This window comes from Ambystoma mexicanum, chromosome 4q (genome assembly GCF_040938575.1).
Source record: "Ambystoma mexicanum isolate Mex_15411 chromosome 4q, UKY_AmexF1_1, whole genome shotgun sequence".
Taxonomy (NCBI): domain Eukaryota; kingdom Metazoa; phylum Chordata; class Amphibia; order Caudata; family Ambystomatidae; genus Ambystoma; species Ambystoma mexicanum.
In genome coordinates this window covers 270,493,824-270,510,485 of record NC_090928.1, presented here as the reverse complement: position 1 = coordinate 270,510,485, position 16,662 = coordinate 270,493,824, and positions in this window count along the sequence as shown.

Below are 16,662 nucleotides of genomic sequence, written 5' to 3'. Positions count from 1 at the left end.
GAGTGGGGGGTGTCCCGCAGAGTTTTTCCCTGCTGATCGCCCTCCATATCGTTTACCCAGAACTGGGTGATACTAGTGCCCCGCTTGGTAGAGGTAGTTGCCGCCCCCAACAGGCCTCCCCTCCCCCTCTGTCCCTTATTCCTGGGCATTCAGCTCAACCGAAGGAGGGGGGTCCCTCCAGCCGCACCGCCCCACCCCGGCACTGGGCAGAGAGCCCGCCAGGGGGGAGACCCACCCCCCCCACAACCGCCGCAGAAGTCCGTCTCACTCACTCCAACAACCAGGAGATGTCCTCAGCTTCTGCCCCGCTCGTGCGGCAGGGCCCCCAGTGAAAAATGTGTCGGAGCTGCTCTTCTAAGGCCCGGCAGCCCTATTCCAGCAACCTGTACAGCACAAGTCCAATCCTCACCATGTCCTCACGTCGAGGAAGGGCTACCAGCCGCTTGCCAATGCCGTCGCAGCACAGCCCCGCCGAGCCTCCACTCTCCCTGTCATTAACTCCGTGCCTGGGCTCCCATCCGCTACCCCCAGCTGGGCCGGCGTAGAGGATCTGCTCCATTATTATTAGCCCTGCAGGGGGGGGGTCTCCTCGCCTCCAGCGGCCTCCTATCCCCCAACCCAGTAGACAAGGGAAGGGAGTGGCGCCGCTCCTCCACCACCCCACCGGTCCTCCAACGCCCTCCCAGGCGCTCAGCCCGCTGTCCAGCAAAGGGCACTTTATGCAGCTACTACCTGCAGCCCCAGGCAGATGCCGCGAGAGACCCGGCCGATTCGCCCCCTCTGCCCATCCAAGGCCGCCGCAGCCGCACCACAATACCGACCGCAGCCAAGCTCTTCTCCCGCGGGGTGAGGGATCCCTCGGCGCGGCGGCCCCGCTGCAGCTCCGCACTCCGGGCCGGGCCTCGCCCCACCGCCCGGCACCACAAGGAGGAAGGGGGCGGCAAGCAGTCGTGGCCCCCGCAGTGAAGAAAAACGCGGCGGAAGGCCGCAGCGCAGTGCCTCCTCACGGCCCGCAGCCGCAGTCTCCCATCGGCCCGGGCCTCTTTCCTCTGCCGCTCCGAGCTCACGTCTCACGGTGCCCGAAAACTTCACCACAAGGGCGCACACTGCGTCGCAGCTCGCCGCCTCAACTCTGCTCCCCCAACGGGCACCTCACAACGCCGGGGGGGGTCCTCGGGCAGCAGGGCGCCGACCACCTGCTCGGTCTCCACGCTTACGATGCTATGTTCCCCGGCCCGGCAGGAGCATCCTTCACACGCGTCTCCTCGCCATGGCTGCCATATTTGAATAGCACTGCTATAAAGAAAGTTAAGTCTCCCTAAACTCGGAGGCGTATTTGTACAGGAAACGAACGGCAAAGTGGTTTGAACAGTAAAAACAGATAAGATTGCTGCGGCACGTGGCCTAGAGGGAAGTCAGTTTAAACCTAAACGACTGATAGAGGAAATAAGTGAGGATGAAGAGATGGTGGACCTCACTAAACTCTCGACCTATACTATTACGGAGGGTGAAGAAAGCGTGTCTGAAAGAGAACAGGAGATACATGAAACCCCATGAACAATAGGATCACAAGAAGGCTCTTGTGAGTCAGAAGAAACTAGTGATGAAGATCAAAGAACAGGAGCAAAAAGTAGAATAGAGAAAAGAAAATTAGTGCAAAGCGAAATCCAGAAAGAAACTCCAGTAAGAAAGAGAAGATAATTGATGATCTAGGACGGAGGATGCATTAGGTGATCAGTTGAATTATTTTGATCCCTTAAAGCAAATAAGGGGGCTAGGAGGTAAAAGCTGCCTGTTTCAAACCTTAAAGCAGAAAAGGGTGAACTTCCTAAACCCAGTACGGGATCAAAGCAAAAACATTGTACTACAGGATCAAAGGAAAAACATTCGACTACAAGACCGAATGAGCAACAAAGCTCCGACATCAGTTGAAAGGCAGGTTGAAGGCAAAGATAATGCTACTTACCAATTACTTCTGCAAAGAGCCTTATTCATAAAGCACAACCTCATATTAAACAGGGCCAATGTTCTCGGCTTACTGCATTGTATACCAGCATTCAAGGGAATAGAATCTAAAGACTTTCACTTGATTGAATTTCCCGAAGAGGATAGATTGGACAAAGCAATAGTTTATGTGTCAACACTCAGGAAGAAAAACCTACTACTAGAGGAGGGAAGGAGATTATTGCCTATGGGTTTCACCCTATCTTACTATGGGCCTCATTACGACCCAGGCGGTAAGGGGTTTACGGCAGCGTAAACAGCGCCGACCCTTACCGCCTGAGTACAAGGTCCCTTAGCGCCATGGCGGATTTAACACCTGCTTTTAGCAGGTGTTAAAATCCATGGCGCTAAGGGACCATGGAGTTAATTACGCCACCGTAATTTACGGTGGCGTAATTAACGCCTTCCCCACTCCCATTATGCCCTATGGGGCAAAAATGGGAATGGGGAAGGGTAAATGGGGATTGGGGACTTACCGCCCCGCCAAGGTCGGAATGGGGCGGTAAGTCCGCCAACCACCATGGCGTAAACGTAGTTTACGCCATGGTGGTAAAGTCACGGCCCAGGCGGTAACTTACCGCCTGGGTCGTAATGAGGCCCTATGACTCCTACGTGACTAGCCCTAAGAGATCTAATGGGAGACAATTCAACACAATTCTTTAAAAAAAACAGCATTCAATGTTGAGCAAATACTGAAGCAGTCGTCAAAAAGACAAGGCAATGGAGACCAGAGACCCCAAGGTCAGGGGCTCATAAAGCGGCAACAAATAAAACGTAGTTACCGCATTACAGTGGATAACACCTTATCACTTAAACAGAAAAAATATTGTAATGAAGAGCAGAGGTCAGGCACTGAAGAAGCTAGCTGGGACTGGCTGGCAGGGGCGTTAGCTGCAGAGGATTCATCAGCGCAACGCTCAATGGTGCAAAAGAACAAGGAAAGTCCATCTTTGGATGTAATATTAGCATCCTGGAGCACAAGAGGTTTTGATCACCTTTTTGGAAAAGGCGAACTAAATTTCGAGGAGTACGACATAGTATGTTTGCAGGAGACATGGCTGCGTGAACATCCACTGCTGGAGGGATATACAATTTATATCAATCCTGCGACAAAGGGGCCGACTGGCCGTCTGGCAACTGGCCTACTACTATTACTAAAGAACAACCGAAACTTTAATGCAATTTCAGAAATTGTCCATTTCCACTGATTCAAGCGCTGTTAATCTCTATGGGCTCTTGTGAACAAAAAAATAAGAGAAAAGTTCTGATAATTAATTTGTATTGGAATGTAGCATCCGCTGTAGCAGTGGGATTTGAATGATCTGTACAGGACTTAATTGAGGATGCTATGGGATCCTGGCCAAATTTGGACATCTTAATATGTGGGTACCTCAACATCCACTGTTTTGATGAAAAATCAAAGCTGATAAAAGAACACACCATTGCAGCATCTCCACAAATAATAAGAGGTCTATCTTGCAGCCAAAAATATTCAAATTGCCAATGGCCATATTGAAGGGGACATCCCCGCCCAGCCGACCTGGAAGAGAGAAAGAGAGGAAAAGTTACTTGATTACATATTTGTCTCTGAGATCTTACACGCCAACCTCTCTAACCTGCAGGTGCTGATGACGAAATCTAGTGATCACAGCATCTTAAGAGTAACAATTAATGTGTGGCAAGGGATTAAGGAAACTAAGTGGCATGAGGAGCTGCTAATAGAACCAGGAAGAAATAGACTGAAAGTAGAAAGGGATCTCCAGGGAGTTTCAGCGATGCAGTGCTTTAAAAGTGAATATCCTCTAGGTCAGCACACCCTCACATCCTTCAAAGAAGTCAGGGGCAGTGGTTGTCAACCTTCTTTGCTAAAGCACCATAGGTTTGACCAGGAGGTAGCCAAAAGGAAGCAAGAGCTGAGAAGGCTCATAAGGAAAAGACAATAAGAAGATCCAAAAGATTCACTTATCATTGTAAAGGGGATAAAACAACAATTAAAAAATTGGCTTAAAAGCCACAAGTGGTCCATGCACCAACTGGATGCCGAAATCATGTTAAAGATGGTGTCAACCAAAAACACTTCAGAAATGTGAAGGGTATTTAACAACATATGCGCTCCTCAGGTTTTACTGATCTCAAATGCAGTGGCAGCAGAAGTTTGGACAGACCACTTTAGTGCCCTGTTCTCGACCGAAAAACACTGAGAAAAACGAGGAAGGAACTATGTAGAGATCTTGTCCCTTTCCCACAGAGATAAGTGACATTGGAAATCTCATTAGAACTGCAAGTAACTCAAGGGCCGCCGGCCCTGGTGGTGTCACAAACTGTATACTGAAGAAAGATCCTGAGAAATGGACAAATCTGATGTACGACTTGTTCATGGATATCAAGAGAATTAGGACGATCCCAGAATCATGGAGAGCCTCTATCATTGTACCTATATTCAAGAAGGGCGATAGGTCTAACCCTAGCAATTATAGGCCTATCGCTCTCTTGGATGTAGTTGGCAAAATATTTGGAGCATTGATTTTGAAGTCTCTTACAGATTGGAGTCAGAAATCTGGCTAGTACACTAAATGGTGGGAAGGTTTTGTCAAAGGAATTGGGACTACTCTAAACCTCTTTTTGATTAACCTTATTAAATCAAGAGTGAAGCGAAAACCCACAGCAAAAACATACCTCGCTTCAATTGATCTAGCCCAGGCCTTTGACACCATTGAGAGACCCAAGCTTTTGGCGAAGTTAAAGGCCTGGGGCTACCTCCACGACATCAGAGAAGCTCAGACGCTATTGTATTTGAACACCAGTTTACAGGTCCGACTAGACAAAAGTGGTAACCTGTCACAGCCCATAAAGACATTGGAAGGGTTGAAACAAGGGTGCACCCTAGCTTCGGCTATGTTTAACCTATTTATCTCAGATATCGAGAGAGCCTTTGAGGACATCAGATGTTTCCCAACACGAATAGCAGGGGAACCGATGAGTCGGCTGCTTTATGCCGACGATTTGATCCTTTTAGATCAAATGCATGTGGGGCTACAAAGACAGTTGAATGCATTGGCTACTTACGTGGAAGCAAATGGCCTGAAAATAAACGCACATAAATCCAGGATTCTGACTCTGGGAGGCAGAACGGGAAAGAAAAGCAATTCCAAAATATCATGGTACTTAAAGGTAGAGAAAATTAGTGAAGTAACAACCATTTCATATTTGGGAATATGCTTAAATAACAGCACAGTGATGTCCATAGAGAAGCAATTCTAAGAAGACCAGAAATTCGGCCTCCCAGGCACACCTCATACACGTGAAGCACTGCAAGTTCTCATTAATCCCTGTGATAGAATTTTATCGCATGAAAGTGGCACCAATGCAAACTTATGGGGCAGAGGCTTCATTCACACTTTCAGCATCGGTACGGCCCAAATTGGAGGGCATATTTTGGAGAAGAGTCCTTTCCCTGTCAAATTGTTTGCCTGTCCAGATAATAAGAGAGCAGTTGGGTCTATCCTTTCTGTATTGTATTACGGTATGAAAAGCGTTGTCGTTTTACCGCAAATACCTACTAGCGAAAACTGAAGGTGGCTTTAAAGTACTAAACAAATTCCTTTAAAAGAACACAGAAGATCTCCTAGTAGCATGGATAACAGATTGTATTGCAATATTAGAAGAGCTAAATATTTTGGAAGATACCTTACAGATGAATCCAGTAAGGGTAAAATGCTAATTATTTGACTGGGACTGGATCGAGACAGTGAAGGGCGGTAGAAGACTGAAACTGTACGGGAAACTGTGTGGAACCGAGAGCAAGGGGCAAAGTGCCAAGGTATCTGTTAAGATTCCCCAGCAGACAACTCAGAAGTCAGTTTATGAGATTCCGCTTTAACTTGATACCAACCAGAGAAATAATGGAAGTAGGAAAACACAAAACGTTGTGAAATTATGAGTGCAGACTCTGCAAGGGAAAGCATTAAACATTGTACCACCTGACTTTAACATGCCCGGAACTGCGACTTCAAAGATCCAGATGACTGGGAAGATTTCTTTTTCAAACTTCAACGCTCTTGGCGGAAGACTTGTAGAACATTTTACTCCAAGGAGACTGTGGACCTCATCACGAGTTTGGTGATAACCCTTAAATCCGACGGTCGCGCTATTACCGCCGGATTTAAGGGTCCGCCAAATCAGGGCACCGGCGGATTTCTCCCCAGCTCTGAGCTGGGGGGAAATCCACTGAAAATTTGCTCTATTACTGCCGGCGGGAAATCCGCCGGCGGTAAGATCGCAAAAAATTCCCCATTGAGCCCTATGGGGAATGGGGCATTCCAAAATGGGCTCAGTGGGGAATGGGGAATTCCATTAACGCCAAACCCGTGATCCGGCGCTAATAGCGCCGGGGGTTTTGGCGGTAGGGCTAATACCGCCGGCAGTAATACTGCTGGCGTTACCGCCTAAATCGTGATGAGGCCCTGTGTCTCCATAACACTGGCTTTATTAACGTTCGTAAAAGAAACTTTCATAATTATCGCAAGAAAGTCGGAACTTTAAGTTTCAAAAGTAACTCTACGGAGCAGGTGTTTGAAATAGGATATGATTTTGTTGGAAGCGGAAAAAATAGAGGGGGCATCTAGCCCATGTTAACGTGTGGAGATTTTTATTTTTTTCGCTTTTTATATTATGTTCATGTAGGATTTATTTCGTCTAGTTTGCTTTTGTGGTATGTAGCTATAAGCTTTGACTTGTTTTTTTTAAACCATGTTTATTTTTGTTCGAAGGCATACAGGTAATTTCAACATTAAATTTGGCGACAGTAATCATTTAGGTTCTGCTTTTCACTTGTGTTCATATCTCATAGATCGTAGGCGTTCGCATTGCCTTCAAGGATTTTCAGTTTTTCAATTCCCCCCTGCCCTTACCCCCTTCACTCTTTCCCTTTATCCCCCGTCCCCTGTAAATCCCTCTTCCCCCCAACTTTAATCACTATTTTACACTTTAGAGTTCAGACTATTTAGAGTATTTTCCCGACATTAGTGATTCAATGTCTTTGTGTCTGGGGGAATTCAGATGACGTGCATGTTACGGAGTAGGCGAGGTTTGAAGAAATGAGCTTCTCTGTCCTGCACATGTTCATGGAATGGAGTCCAGATAGTTAAGAATCCTAGATATTTACCAGTACTGATAGCGCATATCTTCTCCATAGCCATTACTCCCCAGATCTTGATCCACCAGCATGCTGAGATTGGGTCCTCTTTGTTTTTCCAGTTTTGTGCAAGGGTCATTCTTGCTGCTGATAATAGGTGAGTAATAAGCTTGGCTGTCGTTCCTGACATTGCATATTTTCCTTCAATAGGGAATCCTAAGAGAATTGTCTTCGGGGATCTCAGCAGTTCAACCCCTGAAATGTCCTTTATATAGCTTAGTGTTTCCTTCCAGTAGGCAAGGGCTTTAGGGCATGTCCACCACATATGGAATAAGTTTCCCTTCTCACCACAGTTCCTCCAGCAGTATGGCGAATATAACTTTGTGATTTTGGGAATGCGGTTCGGGGACATATACCATCTGAGGCATAGTTTGTAAGCGGATTCCTTTATCGTGGTGCATCTGGAGGTGCTGTGTGCACATGCCCATACTTGGTTCCATTCCTCCTCTGTTAGTGGCTCTTGTATATCTCTTTCCCATTTAATTTTGTATGTGAGATTATCGGTCGGCTGGTCATTGGAGAGCAGTCTGTAGAGTCTGGAGTCCCCTTCGCTGTGTTGCCTTCCTGCAGTGACAGTTCTACGCCTGATGGCATTCTCGTGCCCGCTCTCTTCACTGTTGGGTGCGTAATCCAGTGCCTTATTTGTGCATAGCGCTCATTTTCTCCTATACTGAATTTCTGCTGGCAGTCTGTGAAGCATAATGGGGAGCCGTCTTTGTACATTTTTTTCAGGTGGATATTTTCAGCCCCTGACCAACCCGCCCAATACCCTTGCTGAAGACCCGGTGTGAAATCTGGGTTGTGCATCAGTAGCGTATATGGGCCCATTCCGCTCGGAATGTGTTTCTTTCTCCGGGCTTTGTCCCAGCTTTGCAGTGACCATTTCGTCATTTCCAGTAGCACATCTCTACTCTCTCGGTTTTCTTTTCTCAGGCTCAACAGGGCTATTAGGGGAGTCGATGAGACTGTTTGTTCGATTCTGCACCACGCTTTATGGTTCTCTGGTTCTGCCCATCACAGCATTGGTGCTAGTTATGCTGCCAGAATGTATCTGTCCATTTCTGGAACTCCCAGGCCACCCAGGAGGGGGGAGCGCATTAGGATTTGTTTCTGGATCCTAGGTTTCTTACTATGCCATATAAATTTGAATATTGCGTTTTGCAACTCTCTTACCTTGGCTGCCGGTATGGGCACTGGCAGTGAACTTATTACATAAAGGAGACGAGGGAGGACCGTCATTTTGACAGCTGTGATGTGGGCAAACCAGGACAGCTCCTGAGATTCCCACATGTGCATGTCTTCCTGTAGCTGTTTCCACAGCGGTACTATGTTTGCCTCATATAGCTTGTGTGGTTCTCTAGTGAGGTGGATTCCTAAGTATTCCAGTTTTCCCTCCACCCAGCCCAACGGGAATGACCTCTCCAGTGTTTCGGTCACTTCTCTCCTTGCTGTTATGTTCATAGCTTTTGATTTGGGGAAGTTTATAGAGAACTGAATTCCTCCAGCTGATCCATCGCTATGGGCATTGTATTTTGTGGGTCTCCCATGAAGAGCATAATGTCGTCCGCAGACAGGGCTATTTTGTGGGTTTCCTGACCAATTGTAACTCCTCTGATGCGAGCGTCCTGTCGGAACTGCATTGCACAGGGCTCCATCACCATCGCAAAAATCAGAGGGGAGAGGGGACAGCCCTGTCGAGTGCCCCTTCTGATCTTCACTAACTCTGTACTCTGTTCATTAATTCTGAAACTTGTCGATGGGTGTTGGTAATTGGCGAGCAGCATCTTGGTGAATACTGGGCCACAGCCGAAGCGCTCCAAGATCAGTTTCAGACAGCACCAGTCCATGCTGTCAAAGGCCCAGGTGGCGTCCAGTGCTGCCAATGCAAATGACTGTTGTGTTCGTCGCCCAGCATCTATAATGTCTACTGCCCTTCTGATGTTATCTTGTGTGTGCCGATCCGTGATGAACCCCGCTTGGTCATCGTGTATTGTGCTCGGCAGAATTTTCATTAGACGGTTTGCTAGAATTTTCGTATAGTTTCAGCAACGCTATGGGACGGTAGCTCGCACAGTTGCTGGGATCTTTACCTGGCTTCAGGGGTAGTATAGTTATGACCTCCCCATATCCAGCGTGACCTTCCCCTCTTCTCTGATTGTATTGTATAGTTTTGTCAGCGGGCCAAGTAATTGTGTGCGGAATGTCTTGTAGTAGCCATTGCCAAAGCCATCTGGACCTGGAGTCTTATTTGCTGGTAGTGCTGAGATGGCATCGCTGATCTCTTGTGCCGTGATTGGATTTCCAAGGTTTGTTTCTGTCTTCCTCTGCAATTTGGGGCAGCGGTAGAGAATTGATATAAGTGAGTTGGTGTTCTTGGTTAAGGTTATCGTTATTTAAAAGTTCCTCATTAAATCACTTCATTATTTCATTTTTGTCAAGTTCTGCTGTATGGGGTTTTCCATAGATGACATTTAGTTGTGCTATGTAGTTCCGAGTTTTTTGTTTTCTCAATTTTGCTGCCAGAAAACGGTTTGCCTTGCCCCAATGGGTATAATGGATTGTTTTGTTTGTTGCAGTGACTCGGCAATCTGGTCCGCCGTATGATTCTCCAAATGAGCTCTGATTTTCCAAAGCGCTCTTAGGGATTTCCTCGAGCCATGGGCTTTGTGTTGGGCTTCTGCTGCTTTCACCTCCTTTTCAAGTTGGGTTGTCACCAATGTTCTTTCACGGTAGTATGCCGCAGCCTGTGACATGAATTCTCCCCTGACCACTGTCTTTCTAGCGTCCCATATTATCCCCCAGGCCATTTCCCCGTTGTCGTTTTCTTTGAAGTAGTTGTTGATGGTGGTCTCCAAATGGGCCCTTAACGCTATTTCCTTCAGGAGGATTTTGTTTAATCTCCAGGGAGGTTTTGCTCTGCTCCCTTACATCCCGCAATCGACACCCACCATCACTGGTGCGTGGTCTGAGTGATATTCCACTCCTATTTCTACTTCCGTTATTTGCGGGACTAATGTTGTGGATACTAAGATCATGTCTATCCTGGAGTATCCGAGGTGGACGGCTGAGTAGTGGGTGTATTCTCTCCTGTCTCCGTGGAAGAATCGCCAAGTTTCAATTACTCCTAATTCTCTGAAGAATCGGTCCAGAGCTTGTCTATTTTTCTGATCAGTAGTTGTTGGGGGGAGTGTTTTGTCCAGCATTGGGTCCATAACGCAATTGAAGTCGCCACCCATTATCAATTGGCCCTCGCACCAGCTGCCCAGTTTGTCCAGCAAATCCGTTATGAACACATCTTGGCGACTGCTTGGGGCGTAGATAGATATGATTGTGTACAATTTCCCCTTTATCAGCCCTTTGAGCCCCAAGTATCTGCCCTCTTTGTCTTTGTGGGTTTGTCGTTTTTTGAAGTCTAGCGCCCTCCCGATTAGTATAGCTACTCCCCTTTTTTTCTCTCCACTTGAAGTGAAGAATTGTTGTGGAAAGTTCTGGTTGATCATTCGCTTCTCGTCTTTGGGGAGGAGGTGTGTCTCCTGTAGGAGCCCAATCGCCGTCTGCATTGTTTTCAGCCTGCCTAGTATAACCCGTTGTTTTATTGGCGAGTTCAGGCCCTGTACGTTCAGAGATATTTTCGTTGACTCAGCTATTTTTGTGTAGGAGATGTTGCGCTGTTACCAGCTGGGGCTGCGGTATTCCAGTAACTTTCACGACTGCCTTTTCAGTTCTCTGGGTCTCTAGCTTGTTCTGTTGATGTGCGCCTTGATGCCTTTGCTCTTCCCGCGGCCCTCCAACTCTTTCTCTTTCTCCCCACTTCCCAGGAGTGCTGTACTTTCCCCTCCTTGTAGGTTTTGTATGTTTCAATGTATTGTGGTCCACCATCATTGTTCTACAGTTGTACATTCTCTTATTAGTTAGTCTAGTGTTCTTCCTTCTCTTGTTATTCCTGGCTCTGTTGTGGGACCTTGGACTTCTCGATTTTCTTTGACTTACGCTTTTTCTCAATTGACCATTCCCATGGTTTACTCGCAGTGTCTGGGGGATTAGGATGTAGTCGGGCATTCGGACGATCCTAAACTTCCTCTAGCTGAAGGATTGACCAACCCTCCTCGCAGGTGGAGATTTTCTGCTGCTTGCCCTCCCACGTAAAGGCGAGGCCGAATGGGTGCGTCCACCTATATCGTATCTGCTTTGCTTGGAGTACTTTTGTAATTGGCTGCATCAGTCTTCTCTTGCGGAGCGTACTCAGTGCTAGGTCTTGGTATAGTTGAATGTGATACCCGTTGATTGTGAGGTCATTGTGGAATCTTGCTGCTCTCAGTATGTCTTCTTTCTGACAGTAGGACGTTACTGCAATTAGAGCATCTCAAATCTTGCTCCCGGGTTATTTCGTTTTGAGCCAACTCTGTGTATACGATCAAACCCAATTTGGTCTGGCTGTGTTTCCTGGAGGAGGCTACTGAAACATTGCTGCATTGTGTCCTTAAGGTCACGGTCTTGGATCGTTTCGGAGAGGCCTTTGATTCTGATGTTAGATCTTCTTGAACGGTTTTCAAGGTCTTCTGCCTGCAATTCCAGGTTGGTTGTTCCGTTGGCCAGCTGTTCCAGGAGGACACTGTTCTGGTTAGTTTCTTCTGATACATTCGATAAGTCGTTTTCAACTCTATCTATTCTGCCTCCCAGGTCCGCCATTTCTCTGCTTACCTCCTGGAGGGAGGATTTCAGTTCCTCTTTCATCTGTTCCAGTTGGTTGTGGAACGAATTCGTCAGTCTGGCTTCCATCCCCTTCAGACAACTTAGGAGTTCTTCTTTATCGGACGCCCTTGTGTTTGGTGATACTTCCACTGTGTGGATAGGGCGTTCGAAGGGAGGGGGAGGTCAATCACTCTCCACTCGCCGACTCTGACCCCAGCACTTTTCAAGTTGGCCCGCTTGAGCTTTAGATTGGGATCTTGATTTTGACTGTCCAGTCCTTCCCCTAACTCCTGGCATTAGAGCTGCTCCTGTAGGAGCAGACTGTGCCACTCGGATATAGTAACGTTATCTCCCTGACCAAGGAGTATGTCTCCTTCACTGCTTAGACCTTTCAGGCCTAATACACTTCAACTCTTGCTCAAGCTCAAGCAGTAGGATTTCATGTGTTCGTGGTTCCACAGGGTTGAGGTTCTTCATGAGAACTCGTTAATGTTGGTTCATAGAGCAGCAGTCTCCTGCAGTCACTGAGCTCCTATTTTAGGTGTGATGATGCTTCCCGCTGTTTCACCACTTTCCTGCGTTTACTTGCGTCAAGCTACATTCAAGTCAGGGGAAGTTTTCTTATCTTCTACCTGGAGTTGTTTGATTCAGGATGGTGAGACAGTGTGTTAGGCTGTTATGGGTGATGAAATGTGATTTATATGTCACTGGAGCGAATTACGCTAACAACTTGTTGATCTCTGCTTGATTACGGGTGTCCGGAGAAGTTTGCTAAGGACGTTGTGATTATCTGCGATTGATTTGCACAGTCCAATGTGCCTATTTGTTCAGTGTCACTTTGTGTGGGCTTCCTGGCAGTTGCCCACTCACTAGGGCCCTATAACAATGTGAACACCTCGTGTGTCTCCACCATAGTTCCAGAGACAGCGATACCTCTCTGGGGTCAGGCCATGCCGCCAGTTGCCATGTACTAGCTGGACGTGTGGGCAGAAGGGCCTTGCGGGAGTTTCTAGTTGATTGCACATGGGGGCTCCTGCTCCTTTGGGGGCGAGTGGCCTGCCCGATACAGCTTTAGCTGCAGTGCCCCTGGGAGTCGGGGTGTAGCCACTAGTTTTGTAGTGCAATTTTGATGATTTTATATGTGGCAGCACCGTAGCAGCCGTTGGAGCGTGGCCAGTCACTCACAACGCGTGCCTTACCAACTGTCCCTGGTGTCGCGTTGCTGCTGGAATTCCCCCCCACGGGAGCCCCTCGGTCTGCTAGCGCTCAACGAGTCCACCCAGAGCACCAGCGGTTCAGCAGGGGAGGGGAGGGAGGGTTGTGCCACCTCTGGCTCTCGACCGTAGATTATTACTCCCGCAGCTTTCGGGGCAATGAACTCGGAGGAACTGTTTGGGGTGTGGAGATTAAACGTAGTGTCTTGCGGCAGGTACGCCGTGCATAACCCCCCGGAGGGAGCGACTCCGTATGAGTGGGAGCACTGGTAGCGCGTGCAACTCCAGCACACACCAAAGGATGGTAGATGGTGTCAGTGCGCAATTTTGTGGGCCAGTGCAGATCGACTCTCAAGTGCTGTGTAGGATAGTGTATGGCTTGCAGGGGGTGGTATTCATGTCAGGCACTGTCCAAATGAATCCACCACAGGAGGTGTGTTGCTGCCGGTCGAGGGGTAAGTATTTATGAGGACTTATTGGCCGTGCAATACAGCAGGGGGTAACCGATCAGGCGTTTCATGTAGACCTCAGGGCTCAATCCCAGGCGCGTCATGCGATACGGGGTCCGCGTTCAACACCTCACCGTCCTCGGTGAAGTTAAGGTTGCGTAGTCTATTCACCTCCGCCGATCAGGCTCCTTGGGCGAGCCTGGTGTAGGTGTAGAGCTGCTGCCGCACTCCTGTACGTGGTGTAGTAATTCCGCTGTAACTGCCTTGTCTAAGTCAGCCAGGCAGGAGAGTAGTGTGGGCAATGCTGAAGCGAACACGAGATTCACCACGTGTTCAGCCTACCAGGTAATATTTTGATGTAGGCTGGCTATAGGTTTTCAAGAGACTGCAGCAGAATGTTCAGTCCGCGATCCGGCCTGCACTCCGGGCCGCTGGTCATCAGCCGTTCCTCCGATGCAGGCCGCCTTCCCGGAGTGCCTTGTCCCCCAGCCTCGCGGCCCACGGCAGCATACACTGCCAGCCAGCAAAGATGTTGTGTCGCTGTAGCTTCCACTCCCTCACCTCCATGACTGGTAGTTTTGGGTGATCGGGGGAATTGGGAGGTCCTCCCCAATACCACTGTGGCAGACACCGTCAGATAGCCGAGGGGTTAAACCCTGTGCAGGGGTCAGACGTCACTTGTGCCGGGTCCGGAGGTACATGGGTGCTGCAGGAGCCACAAGACCTTGTAGTTCGGGCCACAGGTTCATTCACTGGCCACCACACGACTCAGCCCCCCGGACCAGCACCTTTTCTCCGTCTGCGCCGCTCGCCGCCTCCGGCGCGGCAGTACCCCCGAGGGATCGGGGCTGTAAGTTTTAATGACCGCAGGATGGTCTTCGCATCTCTCGGATATCCAGCCAAGTGAACCCAGAACAGTTAGGCGACTGGTGTGTGGAGGAAGGGGAGCCCGTAGGATATCACTAGGCGGCAACAGAGGTGTCGCCCACTTGCGGCCTCGGGGCGTTATCCAGGCAGCAGGCTCCCGTGGTAACACCGTGGAGCACCAGCTCGGGTCACTGCTCCCGCAACGAATGCCGCTTCTGGCGAGAAGGATTTCACACGCAATTCCAGTCCGATTCTCCTCGGAACTGCTTCGGGCGGTCTGTACGGCACTTAGGAGAAAGTGCACACCATGTGGGTTCCGTGGGTGCCCCAGGACAGGATATTCAGTGGCTCAGGATATATGCTGGAGAGAAGCTCCACTCTCTGGCAGCCATCTTGTGCGCGCACAACAGCGCCCCTCCAAGCTTTGACTTTTTAAACCAAATGCTAAAAAAAAAAAAAAAAATTTAAAATCTCCCTTTTGTCTTTTTAGTTAATTAGTTGATGGTGTGATTTTGTCCTTCCAATTTTGGCCTGGATTACTCACCCCGCTCTCAACATTGGTTCTACTAGATTTGGGAGTCTAAACTCACCATTTGCAATGTCCGGGACCCAGCAGCACCTGGAGAGGATCTACTCTTGGGGCGATTCCCATTGTGTCTTTGATCCAACTAAGTACCTCGGCCCAATAAAGTCTCACCTTTGGACATTCCCACCACATATGGTACCACAACCCCACCAGACCACAATCCCTTGGACACAGGTGAGGATCCCGTGAACATCTTTGACAATCTCAAAGGGGGGGTGCCATCAGTGAAGCAGTTTAAAGTTGTGCTCCATTGCCGAGGTGTGAAGGTTACCCGAGAACATCAGTTCCGTTTGGCTAACCAGTAGGGCCTTTAATTTGGCCTTACAATCCTGGAGTTTTCTCAGATCCCCTGGGAGCATTTGGGATTTCAACTTCCCTGTTGGCTGCAGGGCTTCAGTTTTTCCCCTCGGTGAGTTCTCTTCTGCTACTTTTTCTCTTTTCCTCCTGGTTTCCATACCTATCAGAACTCCTCTCACCATGGCCTTAAAGGCCTCCCACACTCCCCGGACCTTTACCTCTCCATTATCGTTTAGATTGAAAGTAATCTCTAATCGCCTTTAGTACCACCAGAGCTTGCTCATTGGGCCTCATTACAAGTTTGCCAGTCTCGAAAATAATGGTACCAGTAAGCTTGCCGGTACCGTTGTTTCCGGACCGGCAAACTACAAGTTCTGCGAGCTGGAGCCTTTCAGACCACCAGGTCTGACCTGGTGGGCAGAACGGCTCCCGCTCGCAGAACTCGACGGATGCACCGGCACCATTCCTGAATGGTGCCGGTGCATTCGTCCTCCCCATTCCCATTGAGTCCCAGGAAGGGGCCATTACCGGGTCTGCCGGGGATGTAATGCCCTGGTAATTGCCAATTCTCGGGCGCTGGAAAATTCATAACTCTGGCGTCAACCGTGCCGGTATTTACCGGCATGGCTACCGCCAGGGTCGTAATGACCCCCATTGTCTTTCAGTAACATGTCCTTGCAAGACCACATGGATTGTAGCTTATGTGTAGGGAATTCCTCTATTCTAACCTTCACTATGGTCGTGGTCTGACCAGAGGATCGATTCTGTTGTAGACTCTTGGACCCTACTCTGGCGGGAAGCGTCTATGAGGATATAATCGATTCTTGAAAAAGAGTCGTGCACCCTTGAGTAATAGGTGAAAGGGGGGTCCCTGCCTTGTACACGAATGTAAGAATCCACCACCCCCAGGTCAGAGTTGACTTGCTGGAAGCGGGCAGCACTCCTAAATTGTGTGGGGGGTTGCTGTGTGTGTTGGGATGCTTTTTTCCTATCCAGGAGCATGTTGAAATCACCCCCTATTATCAAGGCACCCTCCACAAACCCCTGTATCCTGCCTCTAATTGATTCCCAATACTGTTCCTGATCTTCGTTCAGGCAGTAAATGGAGACCACAGTTAGAGCATGCCCCCTCACCTCCCCTTTTACCACCACAAAGCGACCCTCAGAGTCTTTCAAATGTGCCTTTGGGACACAATTAGGTTTATTTACGACTACCATCGCTATCCCTCTCCCTTTGGAAGCACATTATTTGTGTAACACCTCCACTATGGATTTCGCCTTCAGGGAAGGCTCCCTCCGCTTCTGCCAGTGGGTTTCTTGAAGGAACATCAGATCAAGTTTCAGGCAATTGAATTCACG